General features: G+C 46.7%; 1 long non-coding RNA gene and 1 pseudogene across 3 annotated transcripts in view; both read left to right on the top strand.

Moving 5' to 3' along the window:
* Positions 1–17,844, top strand: part of LOC116473585 (uncharacterized) — a 114,579-nt gene that overhangs the window by 58,078 nt on the left and 38,657 nt on the right. The gene's annotated exons all lie outside the window — the stretch shown is intronic.
* LOC116473964 (U6 spliceosomal RNA) lies at positions 13,162–13,261 on the top strand (annotated as a pseudogene).

Raw genomic sequence — 17,844 nt, 5'->3', positions numbered from 1 at the left:
GAGAGGTAGGAAATCGCGTTGCTTTTTCATCACATTTTGCTTTGCCATTTCTGAAGAGTTCTGTTGTGGTGTCCCCGGAAGGGCCCTGGGTCAGGCACAGCCCCAGTGCCAGGGGCTTCATGAAGGCTGGCCAGCATCCCCAGTGTCCCAGCTCAGCCCAACGTGTCTGTTGTTCCATCCTAATTTCTGTACACTCCTCCTTGCTTCTGTCCCACTGCCAGCATGCCCTCTCCAGGGGCATTGTGGGTCCAGTTCTAAGGCATGGCTGTCCTTCTGGGGAGGAGGTCCTCATTCATTTAAAGGGAGTGAAATGGGAGCTCAGAAGTCAGAGGAAGCTATTCGTTCCCAGGGAAGTATTTTAAGGCAGGCAGGTGTGTTGTTTTTGTTGTTTTTAAGTGAGGCAAATGTGCTTTTCAAAAGACTCCGTGTGTGTGCTTACACCCCTGAGTCTGCTTGAACATCTAACACCTACCAGCTCCCTGACAAGAACATTTGTGGCAGATAAAAGGCATTAAAAAGTCCTAAGAGTGAAGCAGGATGAGTCACAGAGAGAGTGAGCCTGCCAGAGCCTTTGAGAGTTTGAGAGCAGCGGGTTGCAAAGCTTGAGTGTCGGTTCCTCGTTTGCTCCGCCTTGTGCCAAGCCAGGGCTCACGGGTGGGTGTGATCCCCTCCCTTCCTCGGGCCCCTACACCTACACACCTCCCACCACCTGCAGAGCTCTCTGGCCCACGGCACTCCCTGCTGGGCTCACCTGGTGCCTGAGGGTTTTGCTTGCCAGCTGGGGCTGTGGGAACCAGCCGTGGGCTGCTTTTGCCCTACACGAGGAGACGATGAGACTGAGCTGAGAGTCACTGTTTGTCACCCTGCAGCATTCATCACAGCACAAGAAAGCAGCAGGGCGGTGTCCCCTTCTCCCCCAACACTCCCCCCCTCCCCACCCCCGGCTGGAGAGATGAGAAAAGTGCTTGCAAAACAGCTGAGAACATTTGCAACAGAGGCTCACGGGGAAGAGTGGGCTCAAAGCACCAGTGGCAGGCAGCACCTATTCTCATCTACACACAGCTCCTCCAGTCCCTAGCGCCAGGCGATCACCTCACCCAGCTGCACCCTCCTTGACTTTCAGTATTGGGTGCCTCTTTACACCCAAAAGGAGGGAAGAGGACATGCCCAGTCCTTTGTGGAGCTGGGTATCGTTGTGGCAGAAGTTGAGAATTTTTGCAGAGCCTGCTGCTTTTTGAGGTCTTTCTGTAGTTCTCAGAGCAGATTTAAGAAATGTGGGTTCACCAGTGAGATTGGAAGGAGAAGGAGATGCCATCATTTGAGGGGGAGGCAAATGCCTAGAGATTTGGTGGGAGATGTATTTGGAGATTAATGAGTATGAGTGACTTGATGGGGGTTGGCGCAGCTGGGGAGTCTTGGAACCTGCTGACCCAAGGTGCCTGGGAGGGCTACTGTTGTCTGTGTGTATCCACTCCTCATAAGAGCCCATCGCCAGTTCTTCCAGGGGCTTAATTCAAGGGAAGTTCTGAACCACAGGCTTGTCTTTCCCTCAAGTCTAGTGGGTACCCATGGCTCAGAGCTGTACAGACACACCTGGGGCCATTGAGAGGACAGAAACTTCACAGACCTTCAGTTACGTGTGCCCCATTCTTACTGAAGCAAAAGCTGTTGAGGCGATGGGCCCAGCCAAGGCCTTGATCTGGAAGTGCTTTGGGGTGTACCCTACATGTGTTAAGAGGCATACCTGGTGTACCTGGCAGCTGTGTTCCCCGTGCTATTTTGTATTCTGAGGTCAGGCTCCTCTGAAGAACCACTAACTGCCTTTGGATGGGTTTTAGGACATTTAGTCATGGGTCAGACTGTTGAGCCTCCATGGTTGTGAGAATTCCAGGGCTCTAGGCTGGGTCCTGCGTGCGTCAGGCTGTGGTTCTGAAATTTAATCAAACATGGTAAGCAGCTCCCTTTACCCTTTTGAGTCACAGTGCTGACTATTGCAAAGAAATGTACAAATAAAAATGTGTTTGCATTTTATTTATGCAGAAGCAGGAGATGGCAAATTTTAAATCCTATTTTCAATCAAACCTGGAAAAAAATGTTAAGATTTGAGTAACGAGTTGGAACCTTGCCTCTCTCTTTTTCACTTCAATATAGGTCTGTTTCTTCCTGATTACTGGACTCAATAAGAGAACGAAATGTATGCAGTCAGCAAATAGAGTTCATGTTACCTGTTAGACCATAATAGCCCCACCGGACATGCAGAAATGGAACTTGATTATTAGAAAACTTGAAAGAAAGAATCAAAAAGGGAGGAAAAGAAAGAAAAGCAAAGAAACTAGCCACAGATCTGCCTCATCAAACAGCCAATCAGTGTGCCCAGCAGCATAAAAACAGCACATCCTGCAGCCAGCTGGCAACAGAGGGGGAAGCAGCCTCCTCTACCTGGTTGTTCATTTGACAGGAGCCTCGGGAACTGCATTCATTATTTGGGTCTTAAACAAGGGGTGTCGTTTGTAGAAAGGGTTTTATTTTTTAACTACTTTTTCAGGTATGGTGTTCTTACCACCATACTGCGGTTTATCCAGGAAGTTAATTGCTTTATTCTTTTACATTGACTTTGAGAGGATTTTATATCTGAGAAAAGTGACATTTTGGTTTTCTAATTTAGAAGCACAAAGGAAGTTGAGAGAGATAGTGTATGAGCCTGATTCACACTTTGGGGAAAATTGCTCTGGTTAAATTATACACTCTTGGAACTGGGAGCAAAGATAACATTATTAGACTTAGGCGTTAAATATGATTAATGGGACAACAGGGATAACGTCGATGCCCCTTTGTGTGTACAGCCGGCTTGCGTTTCATCCCTGAAAACTTGTGTGGTTGAAAGGCTTGAGTACACACCAGAGAAGGTGTGCTCAACTTACAATTCTGACTTCTCCGGCAGTCACAAGCAGTAATAGTAACCCTTTGCCTACAGTTTCATAGCACGCTGTTTTAGCAAAGGAGGACCCTTCCCCAAAGAAACACACTAGTAGAAATGCCAGCCCTTAGGGGAGGAGGGTCACTGTGAGATGAATTCACAATGTATACGTATCCCAAAACACTATGTTGTGCATCATCAATATGTACAGTTTTTACTTATCAACAAAAAATAAATAATGAGGAAAAAATCATGCTGGCAGCTTTTAAAAGGATAGCCAGTTTGGCTTGGCGTGTTAAGCTGACAGGTTGCTTCCTGTTGGATCCCACTCACCCCTGGGTTGAGGCAGGGGCTGGTAGCTCATGTGCTAGCACAGGCTTCCAGGACACATTTTGACAATGCTTTTGAGTAGTCTTACCTCTCAGTGGGACGACCCGGAGTTCTTACTCAGCTGACAGAGAAAGCCACATGTAAAACTCAATCATTTTGGAATAATGATGGAAGGACAAGGGTAATCTATGGCTGTCACCTTCTACTCCTCTGGGGAATATGTGATGTCTTTGTCTCCTCAAAGAAGAATAAAAGATGGGGGCAGGACTTCCCCGGGGGTTAGTGTGGTGGCAGGTGCCACCCCATAAACTTTCTATATTATTAAGGAGCTTCTGCAGCAATCCGAAAGGCAAAACAAAGTTGAAAGTAATTTATCTTCTTATCCACATCAAGATCAGGGTAATATTTGTGTGTGTGTTTATATACTTGAAGTAAAAATTAGAATAGTCAATTAACCCTATTGTGAATTTTAATACTTTCATTTAAAAAATACTTTCTTAACTCTTTTCTTTGAAAAGCATCACAAATTACTGCTTACTTTTAGATTCTTTCCTAGATTTTAATGTACCTTCTAGGCATTAAAACAGGAATATATCTGATGTCCATCTGACGTTTAGAAATTACATTTACTGGTGTAACTTTCATTCTTTGTTATTACTGTTACTGCTCTAATTGCCAGCACCCATTGTTCATTCATTGTGGTGTGAAAAACAAAATTGATGAAAGTTTATTTTTCTCTCCATATCCACACCTGCCCTCTCTATCTGCCAGTTCTATCAGCAAAACACTTTGGGTAGGTCTTGTTTGTTTGTTTTAATCCCTTCAAACTGCTGGTTCCTGCCCAGTAACTCCCGAGCTGGCTCTCAGGTGCTTCTCTGCCAAAATATGCTGACTGCATCCCTGAAAATTGATTGTGTGTTAAGAACTGCTGAGAGGCTCAGCTACATCTGGGGCCAAGTCATCATTGCCAGGTCCACGGCAAGGGAGAGCCCTCCCGACAGGCAGCGCTGCCCTGGACACAGGAGATCTGAGACAGGGAATATGCGCATGGGAGGTGGTAAGAGAATTAGAAGGTGCAGAGATGGGGGATATGAGGAGATGGGTAGCAGTGGGGACAAAGTGGGAACAGAAGCAGGGAGACGTGTGGAAACTGGTGGAAAAAAAGAAGCAACAAACCAGAAAAACAGCTGATAGGATGTTGATAATATCGCAGGAATGTTTTTAAAGGCCTATTTTCCAAAAATGAATATGGGGGAAACTGAGAAATGAGGATACCAGATAAGTTCCACCTGCAGAGGCCTGGAAAGGTTGGCAGATCCATGTGGGCAGTCACAGGTGCTGAGAAAGAGGGGCGGTTTTGCAAGATGTGGGAAGCTGAGTGGGATCCAACTCATGGAATTGGGGGTGACAGCCCAGAGAGTGCTGGCTGAATGAATATTCGGCTGAATCTGCTTTTTTAGCTGACCTGTTGGAATGCCTAAAGCCCAACTGCCAAGCACTCGCTCTGCACATTATCTTGAGTCCCCTTTGTGATGGTAGTGCCCCCTGCCTCTGGCTCCCCAGGCACTGGCTTTCCTCTAGGGAGACAGGCAGGGAGTAGGTGGGTACAGGACAGCTGTGGTATGGGATAGGGTACCTGGGGGCTGCAGGAGCACTAAGGGAGAGGCATCACCAGCCTTCCAGGTTAGGCAGTGCTGTTCAAGCCAACACTGGAGGAGGGGGAGAGGGAGCTGCAGCACGAGCTCTTAGTTGTATAAAATTGAAAGTGGGTAGGCTGAGGAGGGGTGGAATTGCAGAATCTAAGAGAATTCAAAGGAGGGTAGCAGCCCATCTTTCCCAAGTGGCATAGTCTGTTTTTTTTAATCCAACTATTTTTTAAATTGTACTGGGCATATGGTACCTTCCAAGACCAAGAGACAGCCAGATGGAGTTGAGAGGGATCATGAAACCTGTTTTGTTCTAGCAACTCTAGGGCTGCAAATATTGTTCAGCCTCCACTCCCTCAGGCTGCAGGAGCTCATAGTGGTGTGAATTCCCAAGGGTTCGTGTGGGCACCACTGTGTCCCCTCGGGCAAGCCACTGGTCTCTCCATGCAGTTGCATCCTTTAACACCCAAATAGAAATTATCCATTCCTTGGTCATAGTAGAATGAAATGAAAGCACCATGGAAAGGGGAAGGCTGTCCACCACTGAGGGAATTCCTGGAAATGGCACACTCTTGGTTCATGGCTCAGAGATGAGCTCCAATGAGCATTCACCATTACTGTCACTACGGTCCCACATTTGCAGTGACCCAGGGGTGCAAAGTACCTGCACCGCAGGCACTGTCTCTCCCCAACCTCATGATGCAGGTCAGTCAATAAGTTCCCTGCAGTCAGATCTGGGGCTGGGGGGTGGGGGGATGCATTGTCATGGCTGCCAACAAAGAGGAATGAGAGAAGGAGGAGTAGAGGGATTCGTAGAAAGATGGATGGAGGATGGATAAGTGTAGGGGAGGCAATCTTAGTTTCCTCATCTTAGTTTCTGCAGCTGGAGCCCTGTAAATTAAACTGGCAAATGACAGTTTCACAAGATAAAAACGAGACATTTATTAACATACGTATTGTTGGTGTACACATGGGTGCACCTAGTGATAAGTAACCACAGGGATGGTCAGAACTTGGGTTTATAACACATCTTAGGCTAAAGGAAAAGGGGCTTATGGATTCTGGGCTGGAAACACCAGACTAAAGAGGAAAGGTAAGAATAAGCCTTTAATTACTTGAACGCCCAGCAGCAGTGGTAAGGACCCTATACATGAGCATATAAAGTAACTTCTCTCTCTTACCAGGAAGAGGAAGACATCTTTTACAATTGCAAACTTTGCTTGTGAGTGTAAATTTACTTTACAGAAGAAAACCTCGTGCCCTGGTTTTGGAGCTTTGCCTGCGTCGGCTGGTTCTCAATGGCCTTTAGCTCAAAATCATCCGTGTGCCAAAGAAGCATATTTTGGGGTGGCACTTCTGCTGCCCTTCAGATGGAAGGAAGGACAATCTTGTATCCATAGTCCAACTTCTAGTTGAGCTTTTGCTCTTCCTCCTCCCCATAGCAATATAGAGAATCAGTGTAAGATTTGGCTTCTTTTTAAAAAAAAATTCAACAACAATTTGCCAAGTCCCTGTTGTATCTCTGGTACACACTCCTCCCCTCAAGGAGTTCGTGACTAAAAAGGAAAAGTAAGAAGAACCCTTCAATTACTTGAATGCCCAGCCGCAGTGGTAAGGACCCTATATGAGGGCATATAAAGTAAACTGGAAGTCCCAAGGAAGGTGTAATGACTGCCAGCTGGGAGCTGACCTTGCAGGATGAGGAGGAACTGAGGATACAGATAGCCCTGCATGGAGATGCCTGCCCATCCCTGTGGGAAACTGCAAATGGTTCCTTTTGGTTTGTGTATAGTTTACTTTGAAGTGGGGGTGGGGTGTGGAGCTGGCATAAATAAAGTAGAAAATGTAGGTCAGGACCTTATTATGAACATCCCTAAATACCAGTCTAAGAAACATGGACTTTTTTCTGTTGAATGTGGAGTAATTGTATACATACTTTGGAATACTGTGCTGCAATTAGCATATGTACCAACATGAATCGACTTCTGAGACCTATGGTTTAATGAAAAATGTGAGTTGCAAAAAATATGCCCAGTATGATATCATCAGCGAAAAAATACTCTACAAAACAGTTCTATGTGTTTGCACGTTTTCTATAGGTCTGAAAGGACCCACACCAGACTGCTAACATCAGTTACCTTTGGGACGAAAAGAAAGAACTAGGGTTTGGGAGTGAGTAGTATTGAAGGGGGATGTCAGCATTTTTTGAAATCTTTTAGTTTTATTTTAACAAGGAAATGTTATCTTGCCATTAAACTGTAATTTTAAAATTCAAAAGATAATAGAGTCATTGGCTTAATTCCTGTTCTAAAATTTTCAATTAGAGCTTGCACATTCTGAGAATTGGAAGATAGTCTCAAACCAAACAAAATCCAGGGATTTAAAAAAAAAAAAACCCCACCTCCCTGACTCAGAGCCTGCAGAGAGAAGGAACTCTTTGGACCGCTTTTCTCCCAGGCCTGAATGGCCTTATTTGTTTGGTTCATTGATAATCAATTTCAGGTGATGAGGGATGCTCTTGACCCACGTTGACCTTGCAACAGCATTCTGCATTCCTGCCCATGACTGGATTCCACCCTGTGGCGGTGGCTGGCTCCGGGCAGCGGTGGTGAGTATGTTTTTCTCTTTCCTGGCACCAGGATCATTTTCTTGGAGAGTCTCTGTGGACGTTGGCAAATAGTTTTGGCCTTCCTCCAAGAGATTGGGTTTATACCAGTCTAAATGAGGCAGGCATTTAATCAGTCACCCAGGGAACAGGCTTGAGGCCCTCTGGTGTCTTCTTTATAATTAATTTTTAACATTTGTTTTCAGTATAAATTTTGGGCCTTTATCCTCTTTGAAATAAAAACATAGCATGCATATTAGACTGTATTGGCACTAAACTTCACACACCATTCTTTTATTCCCTTCCAACTATTAACTCCTATTAAGCAAGACAGAGGGATAATAAGATCCCCCTGCACTCCCCCGCCTTGCTGGCTTGTGTGATGCTTCATCCTCTGTAATTGCCTTCGGTGGCCAGGCTCTTTCCTATCATTAGTGTGTATCAGAGGCTCCTTGTCAGGGCCCCGGCCACCTCCCAAGCTGCCATGCACCCCTTTTGCCATGCAGCCCTTTAATGCTAAGGCCTTTCCCCAGCCCAGCCACTGGGAGGCCCTGGTCGACTAAAGTTCTTTTTAACAAGACACAGGGGGTATTTCTGGATTTTTAACCCTGGAACTTACACTTGAACTGCTGCAGATGATTTCCTGTTTGTTCATTTGATTGACTTGCTCTTACGTCCTGAGAGCCCAGGCCTGGGTCGAGGGAACCCGAAACATCACAGTGGTTCTCGAACCTAGATCTATATAAACAACACTGAGAATGCTGACTACAAGCACAGATTCTGAGGCCTCTCCTCAGACCTACTGAGTTGGAATCTTTAGGACAAATGGAAAATTAACTGGCAACTTTTTGTTAAGCTGTGTAATTATTTGCAAGTCACTTAGTAAAGTGATCATTTTTCACTTTCTTTCAGAGAAGTTTCAGCACAAACTTATCTTTAACCTTCAATACCCTGGACTTTCTCTCAGGGCTATGTACCCTTTGTGCAAATTAGAAACAGGAACCCTTCTTTCTGGACACTAGTGGGCCACACAGAAGGCAAGACTAGGCCTGTGGGGCTCAGGATGGATTTCAGCCCCATTTGCCTCCTTGGCCAGGAGTCTTTGTGCAGTTAACAACCTACACGGTTGCACATGGCAACCCTGCTTACTCTCTGCTCTGATGAACAAAATAGCTCCCCTTGAGTACCTACATGTGTAAGCACAGGGTCAGCTTTTTCTTACATATTTATTATCTGTAATGCCAACAGCAACTCTTAAGGATTTATGTTGAGAAAACTGAGGCTCAGAAAATTTGAAAATTTCCCTAAGATAACACAGTCAGAAAGCAGCAGAAGATTAAGACCCATACCACGCTCTGATGTGGCAGGCAGTTGGCTGGATAGGAAATTATTTATAGTCAGTGCCTTACTTCTTCAACAAGACCGTGGATAATTCCTTGTCCTCCTTCCCTCTGAGAAAACCATTAACTCCGGAGCCTACGAAAAGGTCCCTCAGGCCAAGCGTGAGCTGCCTGTCTCTGCTGCTGAGTGAGCAGAAGCCTCAGGCCTCCTGATGATGAATGAGTAAGTGTTCAGGAAGCACCAGGAGACCTGGGTGAAGGGCATGTGACATGGTAAAGCATTAACGATTCTGTGTTTATTATTAGCAAAAGTTTCACTTTTTCCAGCCAGCCACCATGATTAGAAGTCCAGTTTCTCTTTTCATTTTGTGTAAGAATGTGAGCAAAGGGCTGAAAGTCAGAGAAGGATCATGAACTCCTTACTAAAGTTGTCCTGTCCTCTGGATTATCAGCTGTTTTCTGTCTTCTGGAGTAAGGAGCTGCCCTGAGCAGAGCGCCAAATTGGCTGCTGAGTGAGGTTCGTGCTAGTTGCCACTTCTTCTCGGCACCTGTGCCATCAGCCACGACTGTGTTAGGGACCCCCTGGAACTCAGTGGCTTCCACAGCACTCAAGTGTTATCCCAGGGCTGCAGGGCAGCTGAGGCTCAGCTGGCCCAGGGTTGGCTCGGCTGGGCCCCTGTGCTTCAGGCTGGGCCCTGTCCCTCCCCAAAAGTCTGTGGGTCAGCTGAGTGGTTCTGCTTCTCATGGCTCTCATTCCCCATGGACGGCAGGGTGGCAAGACAAGCTCTGCTCGTAACAGCGGCAGAAGAGCATGAAGGCAAGTGAAAGCACTTGAGGTCCCTTAAGACCTAGGCCCCAGACTGGTACACCATCCGTCTGCCGAATTCTGTTGGCCAAAGCAAGTTCCGTGGCCAACCTAACGATGGAGCACAGAAGTAGGGTCCTCTCCCCTCTTTAGCAGGAGGAAGTGCAAAGGCACGTGACAGAGGACAGAGATAAGGGTAAGAATTAGGGCCAGCAGTTCCCCCAGCACAGCCCCTCAACCTCCAGAGGCTTGTTTGGTGGAACCTTCCCCTCCTTGCAGGCAGCTGGAGAGCCTGGGGCCCCTTCCTCTGTACACTGTCCTTATCAGTATTTTTCACAGGGCACAGAATTCACCCACCAGGTTGCTCACATTTTCAGAGAAAATCTGTCCCACATCAAATGTTTCTCATTCAATTCTCAAAAGCTCTTCTATGCTTTTTCCAAAAATGCCTCCCTCACACTGAGATCACAACCTCAGTTTTGCTCCCTTTCTTCATTTCTAATAAAATCTGAACTATGCAGATTGCCTTTCTCATAACCATGGTAGCTCGTTGTTGGGCCTTCCTTGAGTGGCGTTGGTCCTTCTCAGAGACAGAGGGCAGGGGTCCCTAGCTGCCCTTGTGAGCGCATCATTAACTGGGAAGGGGCCACTGGCTTCACCATGATGCTTCCTTACCCCCCTCACCAAGAGAGCAGCGTCATCTCCAAGACTGTACCATCCCAGGCCAAATGGCAGTTTTTTGAGGGGTCATCTAATCTGTGGGTTCCTAAAACTAGGTGGACATTAAAATCAGCTGGGAAGTTGAATACAAATTCAGATGCCTGGGCCTGGACAACAGCAGGATGGGGCTGGAGCGTGAGCTCAGTTGGGAGCTACTATCACTTTGCCTGCCGACCCATCTCCACTTGGAGTGACAGACTACTCCACAAGCTAAGCCTCTTACTATCTGTTACCCAAATCAGTAAGACATGGTGGCATTACCAGTATTATACAAATGTCTTTTTTTTTTTTTTTTTTTTTTTGAGATGGGATCCCATTCTGTCACCCAGGCTGGAGTGCAGTGGCTTGATCTCAGCTCACTGCAACCTCTGCCTCCCAGGTTCAAACAATTTTCCTGCCTCAGCCTCTCGAGTGGCTGGGATTACAGGCACTCATCTCCATGCCTGTCTAATTTTTGTATTTTTCGTAGAGACAGGGATTTACCATGTTGGCCAGGCTGGTGTCAAACTCCTGACCTCAAGTGATCCACCCACCTCAGTCTCCCAAAGTGCTGGGATTACAGGCATGAGCCACCACTCCCAGCCCGAATGTCTTCTTATTAAAGCAGGAGGTTCATATTCCCGCAGAATCTGCAGCCTTGTTGTTGTGTGACCACAGGTAATGGGAGACAGCTTGCATCCTCTGGCCCTAAGAGTCCTCTTTGATTCTTTCAAGAGGCCCAGTTGAATAAATAAGTTCAGCATAGACAGATCAGTCACTCTGAACTTTACATTACCTGCTTTAGGGTTTAGGTTCTTCAGATCACCCACTAGGGTTCAAAACTGAGCAATCTCTCCAAGTGACGTCCTACCTAAGGCAGACTGTGAGGGGAGGGTGAGTCCCTCACCTCTGTCGTCTGTGTGGCTATTTAAATAATTCTTTTGAAAGGGCACTGTGACCAGCAATTACAGACCCAGCTTTTAGACTCAACTCACTTCTTACTCTGACCTTCCTTCCTCAAGTCATTTTCCCACTCTGGACCTCGGTGTCTTCATCTGGAAAATGAGATGATTGAATTAGGTCATCTAGAATCTTGCCACTCAAAATGTAATCAATGGGGCTTGTTAGAACCACAGAATTTGAGGCTACACCCTAGACTTGCTGAATCAGAATCTGCAGGTGATTCATGTGCACATTAAATTTTGAGAAGCACTATTCTATAAGGTACCTTCCAGGAGCCTCAAATTCTGTGCCTTTGAAACCTTCGTTACTCTCCTGTACCTTTCCTGTCATTCTCCTCAGGTTCCTTTTGTGAAAGCCTGTCTTAAAAGCCATCTGGTCCCTGGGCCTTCCATCATCAGCACTGCTGCTGATTCATTGTGCCGCCTTCTAGGTAAAGAGGCCTCATGTTCTTTCATGCCAAGGATGAGGGGCCAGGAAATCCAGGGCAACTTAAAAGCCCTGAAAAGTCAGGAAGAAAACGGTAGTTAAAATTCCGAGCAAGCCTCATGTAAGTCTGGGTCACTAGACACGTCAGGATCACAAAATAGATTGAACGTTCCAAGAGTAGGGAGGAGCAGAAAGCAAGTTAGAGAAGCAAAACCAACAGCAAGGAAAATATTATAGAAGCATGCAGGAAACCTATTTTCCATTACTGCTTGTCAAAAACATAGGCTGATATACACCCAGGCCAAAAAGATTATAAATTTCCCTTGTTCTTTCCCTTCACTGTTTTGAAGAGGAGTTTCCCATGAAGTTGGAGCTGTGTTGATTGGCAATTTATTTGTGAATTGTTTCATGAAACCAAGGCTTCTCTTATCAGTTTTCTGTTGTTCACTACAATGAACCATGGTTTAGTGGAAACTTCCTTTTCCCCAAGCCAACCTCCCCACCCCTCCCCACCCCACTGCACCTCCTTCAAAGGATATCACCACTTAAATAACAGGCTCCTAAAGCTAATGGAAGATATACTTTTCCTGTGCTCTCCCAGAGCCTTCTGGTTTTTTTCCTGCCTCTTGTGATAGCACATCAGCAACTATTTATTCTCATATATTATTCTCAGGGAACATGGACAGTTGATGCATAAAACAAGAGAGTTATTCTTCACTCACATCTCAGGGCTTAGTCTGGGAACCAAGGGCCCTGCAGAACTCTGAGACATTGGATTAGGGGCAAACCGATATAGTCATGACCGAAAACAAGCAAAATGTCTACTCTGTCTGTGAACCATTGCAGTAAGCAGTTTATTGAACAGGTCCTGGGTGGGCCAAGCTCTTTGTAAGGAGAATTAAATGAGATAGTCTGCAGTCATTTTTCTGCAGGTAAGGAGACAGGTGAAGTAATTGCTCAAGGTCCCAGGCCCAGTAAGTAGGGGTGAGGGTCCAAATCTAGGCGTCCTGGCTCCAAAGCTCATGCTCTGAGCCCCTGTCTCATCCATTCTGGCTGTGAAATGCCCCTTCCCCATCAGCCTGTTTTTCCGGCATATGTTTTTGTTTTCAAACTGGAAATTATTTCTACTTAGTGTTCAAGACCCAAGTAGCAGTCTTCTCTTCTGGGGAGCCTTCCCTGACTCCCAGTTACCCTCATTCCACTCCTGGCAGGGCCAGCAGCAGCTCCTTTTTTTAATGTAATGAGCACTCCTCTCATAGTGTCTTAAAGTCAATGTGAATTCTCCAGTGGTCTGTCTTTCTCATTATTAGACTCTGAGAACCTCAAGTCCGAGTCAGCCCTGACTAGCCATCTGTGTCCGTCCAAGTACCCAGCACAGTGCCTGGCTGGAATGTCCATGTCTTTTCTTCCATAAGATGAAGAATGTGCAGGTTCTTTGTGTTAAAACAATCCAAATAAATGATACAGAAAAGACTAGCATGGCCCCGTCACAAGGATGAAACACAAATTCGTGAAGCATTCCATATTAAAAAATAAAAATAAAAAAACAATCCAAATAGAAGGCATGTGTGTGCATGCATATGTGAATGGATATTTCTCTACACATGTGCTATGTTCTATTGCAACCTTGCACTTTAACATGTATAACTTATAAAAGGAGATGGGGCTAAGGCTATTTCAGTGACTCATGGAAGCAAGATGGCAGGGGCTTGCCCTCTGTGGCAGGGAAAACCTCTGTCAAAACTCAGAGCCCTCTGACACCCAGATTAACATTTCGTAAGATGTCCAGGGTTTGTTTCTCTCCATCAAAACCTTGACTTTAGCCATTATTCATGCAAAACTGCTCTGAACAGGGATCAGCAGAGCATGGCATGTTCAAAAAGGTGAGCAGACGTTCGCTTTTCCTTGTGGCTTCCCTGTGACAGATAGCTCTGTCCTGAGGCTCAGAAAGGGAGAGAATGGACTCAGAGTTCAGTGACCATGTGAAATGCACAGATCGCCCCCCAAGTTGGGCTTCTGGGCAGTTTGTATAGCATAGGGGTTAAGAATGTAAGAGCCTGGCTTGCACTGGATAGCCAAGTGTCTTTGAGTGATTGAAGCCAGTGAGGTGAGTTGTTTCCTCATTCTGTGATGTGAGTAACAGTACCTTCCTCAAGGGCTGCTGATAGTATTAAGGAAGTTAGTAGATGTGAGGCATTTGGACAGCAGCTGACACACTGTTAGTGCTGTGGTTGTTGGGTTCTTGCTAGTCTGCCTGTTAATAGACTGGAGGCTCCCAGAAGGCAGGTCCCTCCCCATCATCATTTTTTGTTTGTTTGTTTTTGTTTTGCTATAGACTCCAGCGTAATACATCAGGCTTTGGCCTTGGTGGGCAGGTTGGAACAAATCATGAGCTGATGGAGAAGTAGAGGCACAGGTTGGCTCTGTGGAATTTAGTAAGCTCCATTTTGTAATCAATGATTGTTTCTTAAAACAAAACTGTCCACAAGCCCTATAACCACGGCAGGTCCCAGCTAAGATTCTCAGCTGAACCAGTGAAAAGCAGTCATCCTCCAAACACCAGAATCAAGATGGGGGATAACATGATCCGTGACCTTTTAGCTACATGAAATCTACTTCTACTAAAAATACAAAAAATTAGCCGGGCGTGGTGGCGGGCGCCTGTAGTCCCAGCTATTCGGAGAGGCTGAGGCAGGAGAATGGCGTGAACCCAGGAGGCGGAGCTTGCAGTGAGCCGAGATCGCGCCACTGCACTCCAGCCTGGGCAACAGAGTGAGACTCCGTCTCAAAAAAAAAAAAAAAAATAGTGGATGCAGATGGATGTTAAGGACACCTGTTCTTTTAAAAGTCCCACTGTCTCTCTCTTGCTGTTATGTTATTACTAGAGCTGTGGCTACGTCATTGCATCTTCTGCAGTTTTCAGGAAAGGGTTAGTGTGACAGAATGGGCCTTGCAGAAGGGAGAAAGCAAGGCAGGCGGGAGAAGGCTGGGCTCTGATGACACAGAGTTAAACTCGGGCCTCTGCACTCATCCTATGAGCAGATCTTGTCCCTGTGGTCACAGGTACCAGCTGGGCCTGGCCAACTCGGTGTTTGGCCTGGACCAATACCTCCCCTTGGTTTGCTTCTCCCCTTGGCTGCCTAAACACAGGTAAGACAGTGATGTGCCCTTGCACTGGCACAAAGGGGACAACAGAGTCCTCAGAAGGAGGGTAGGGTGAGCGTCCCTGCAGGAGTGGGATTCCTTTTGGATCTGACCGCCCGTCAGGTCTCTGCCAGAGGTGACAGCCTTGGAATGGTTGTGGCTTCATCCAGCACATGGAGACACCACTTGGTACATTTGGGAAGTGAAGCCAGCCATGAGCCAGAAGGGCAACTTGGTTTGTCTCAGCAGGAACCCACAGCTGCCATCACGAGGTGGGAGCCCTGAGAAAGGGTCCTCCTCGCTCATTTGCAGGAGAACTTCTCGACTGATTTGGGTCAAGATCCCCCTGCTGAGATGGCTGCCCTGCAGCTTGCCGTTGGGTGGGGCAGGGAATTGTTGCCACTTTGGGTGAACAACGAGATTCTCAAACCAGAGAGTCCATATCGTGTGTCCCATCCATCTCCGCCTCAGTGCGTTCATGAGCTTGGTGCTGCTCTCAGTACCTTGGGTGGAGAGGAGGGTGCGAAGAGAGGGATAAGATATTTGGATGGCTGATTAGTGTCTTAGTTTGGATTCCCCCAGCAGTATAAGTTGCGTGTCTGGGAGGTAAGCCTAGGCAGCACTGGTTAGGGGAGCGGGGAAGTGAGACAGGGAAGGAAGGAGGCCAGGACAGCAGAATTCACTGGAGAGTAGGTCACTGCAGCCCCCGAGGGGTGAGGGAGCTGGGTGGGGCATTCACGCACCAGTTCCCGTGGTCACTGGGTCTAGGCTACTCCTGGACTGTTAATGTATAGGCACTTCCAGCCTGCCCCCCTGAGGCCAAGGCAGCCTCAGGCCAAGAGTCCAAGTGTGCACAAAGCCCTTGGTGGATCCAGCAGGTGCCAAGAGGACATGGGCTGGGCAGCCCCTGCTACAGTTGGCTGGGGGAAGGGGTGTTTGCTTTTGTCTTTAAAGCAGATTAAGATTTAATCCATTGTACAAGAGGGAAAACCAAAAGTGGGAAGCAGCCCAAGTGTCCACAGACAGATGAATGGATCAACAAAATGCGGCCTATTTGTACAATGGAATATTATTCATGAGGAAGGAAATTCTGACACATGCTACATAGATGAACCTTGAAGACCTTATGTTAAATGAAATAGGCCAGTCGCTAAAGAACAAATATATAATTCCACTCATATGAGGCACCTAGAGTAGTCAAATCCAGAGGCAGAAAGTAGAACAGTGGTTACTAACAGCTGTGGGGAGGGGAGTGGGAAGCTATTGTTTACGGGGTACAGTTTGGGAAGATGAAAATGTTATGGAGTTGGATGGTGGTGGCTACACAACAATGTGAATGCACTCAGTGCCACGAACTGTACATGCAGAAATTGTTACAGTAGTAATTCTTATGTAATATGTATATGTGTGTATATATGTGTGTATGTGTATGTGTGTGTATGTACGTATGTGTGTGTATGTATATATATATATAAAAAACACTTACCACAATAAAAGTAAAGAGAAAAAGGGAAACGAAGGCCCATCATCTGAGTAACTTCTCCAGAGCTACCCAGTGGTTCCCTGGAGAGGCCATGAAGAGCCTGTGTAGAGGTGTCTGCTGTCCCTGTAGGTGCTAGGACTCCTCACCTGGCTTCGTCACCTCCTCGCCAGCTGAGGACTCCACAGCAGGGACAGAGCACGTGTTTCTGGGTATTATAGCTCAGATTAATTTGAGTCAAGAATGACACTTCCTGGTGTGTCAGAGAATAGGCCCCTTTGAATGACTCACCTGGCTCTGAATTCCATCGCTAGTTTTTGTCATGAGGAAAGTGAAGCTGGTGCCTTGAGGACCCACTCTGCATAGGAATGATGCTCTGCACCAGAGGCAGAGGGATTAGATCAAAACCTCCGCCCCTTCGTTAATGTACTACAGGCAGATGGGCATGTGGACAGATAAGTGACATTTAGGCAGAAACCTGAAGGACAGGTTACTGAGGCTGCCAGGTAGAGGGGGACTGAGGGAGAGCTGGGGAAGGGTGAACCATCCTCATGGGAGGGATGAAAGGTTGGAGTGGTAGAGAATGTCATGATCAACTTTTCTTTTTAAAAAATCCCTTGTGCTGCAATGGGGAGAGTGGATTAGACTGGGGGAGGGTAAGGAGAGGCAGCCAGTTGGGAAGTGACTACAACCTTCCAGGTAAGATGTTCACAGGGTGGCTTGCACCTGAGCACAGAAGTGATGTCGCTGGTCTCACATGAACATCTCCCAGGAGGGTCAGGATATAGAAACACTTCAGCATCTTTGGAGAAAAACATCTATAAATCATAATCTACATTTAAGTAGAATTTGCAATGTATTTAATCAGCTGTCATGAGGCCAGATTTATATAGAAAACTGAAACCAGAAATTGGAAACCTCATTTTGGGTGGTTTGGAGGCCAACAGAGGTGGGGTTGCCTCTCACTGCACCTTCTCTGGTGCACAGGGCATTGAGAGACTCCAGGAGGGGCTTTGCCATCTTTTATTCATTTATGTCCCTGTTGGAAAACAGAGGTCATACTCTGTATGCTTTCTGTTTGTATCTCATTCTGCTAGATGCTGAGAGATAAAGAGATACATGAAATAAGGAATTGTGTCTCCAGAGACCTTCAGTCCAGCTGGGGGGGTCAGACAAGGGCTGGTTAAATGGGTGTCTTTTGTAGCTGTTCAAGGCAGCCAAAAGTAGGGCATGATTAATTGTTTAATGATAAATGGGACAGAAAATACAGGACTGTAGGAAGCCTCAGGGAGAGCCCCCTAGGGTTTTCCAAGCCAGATTTGGACTCCAGAAGGATGCCTAAGATTGGAACAGATCAGAGAGGCTTGGGTGGGCTCCAGTGACTCACTGGAGCTGCAGAGGAAGATTCATTCCTACAGGTGTGAGGAGGCTGCAGGCTGCCCTACGGCTGGAAAGGGACATCTCCACTGCATGCCAGGGCCAGGGGCTT

The sequence above is a fragment of the Hylobates moloch genome, unplaced genomic scaffold (genome assembly GCF_009828535.3).
Source record: "Hylobates moloch isolate HMO894 unplaced genomic scaffold, HMol_V3 SCAFFOLD_8, whole genome shotgun sequence".
Classification (NCBI taxonomy): Eukaryota; Metazoa; Chordata; class Mammalia; order Primates; family Hylobatidae; genus Hylobates; species Hylobates moloch.
The sequence above is the reverse complement of the archived record's forward strand: the minus strand, read 5'-3'. Positions and strand labels throughout refer to the sequence as shown.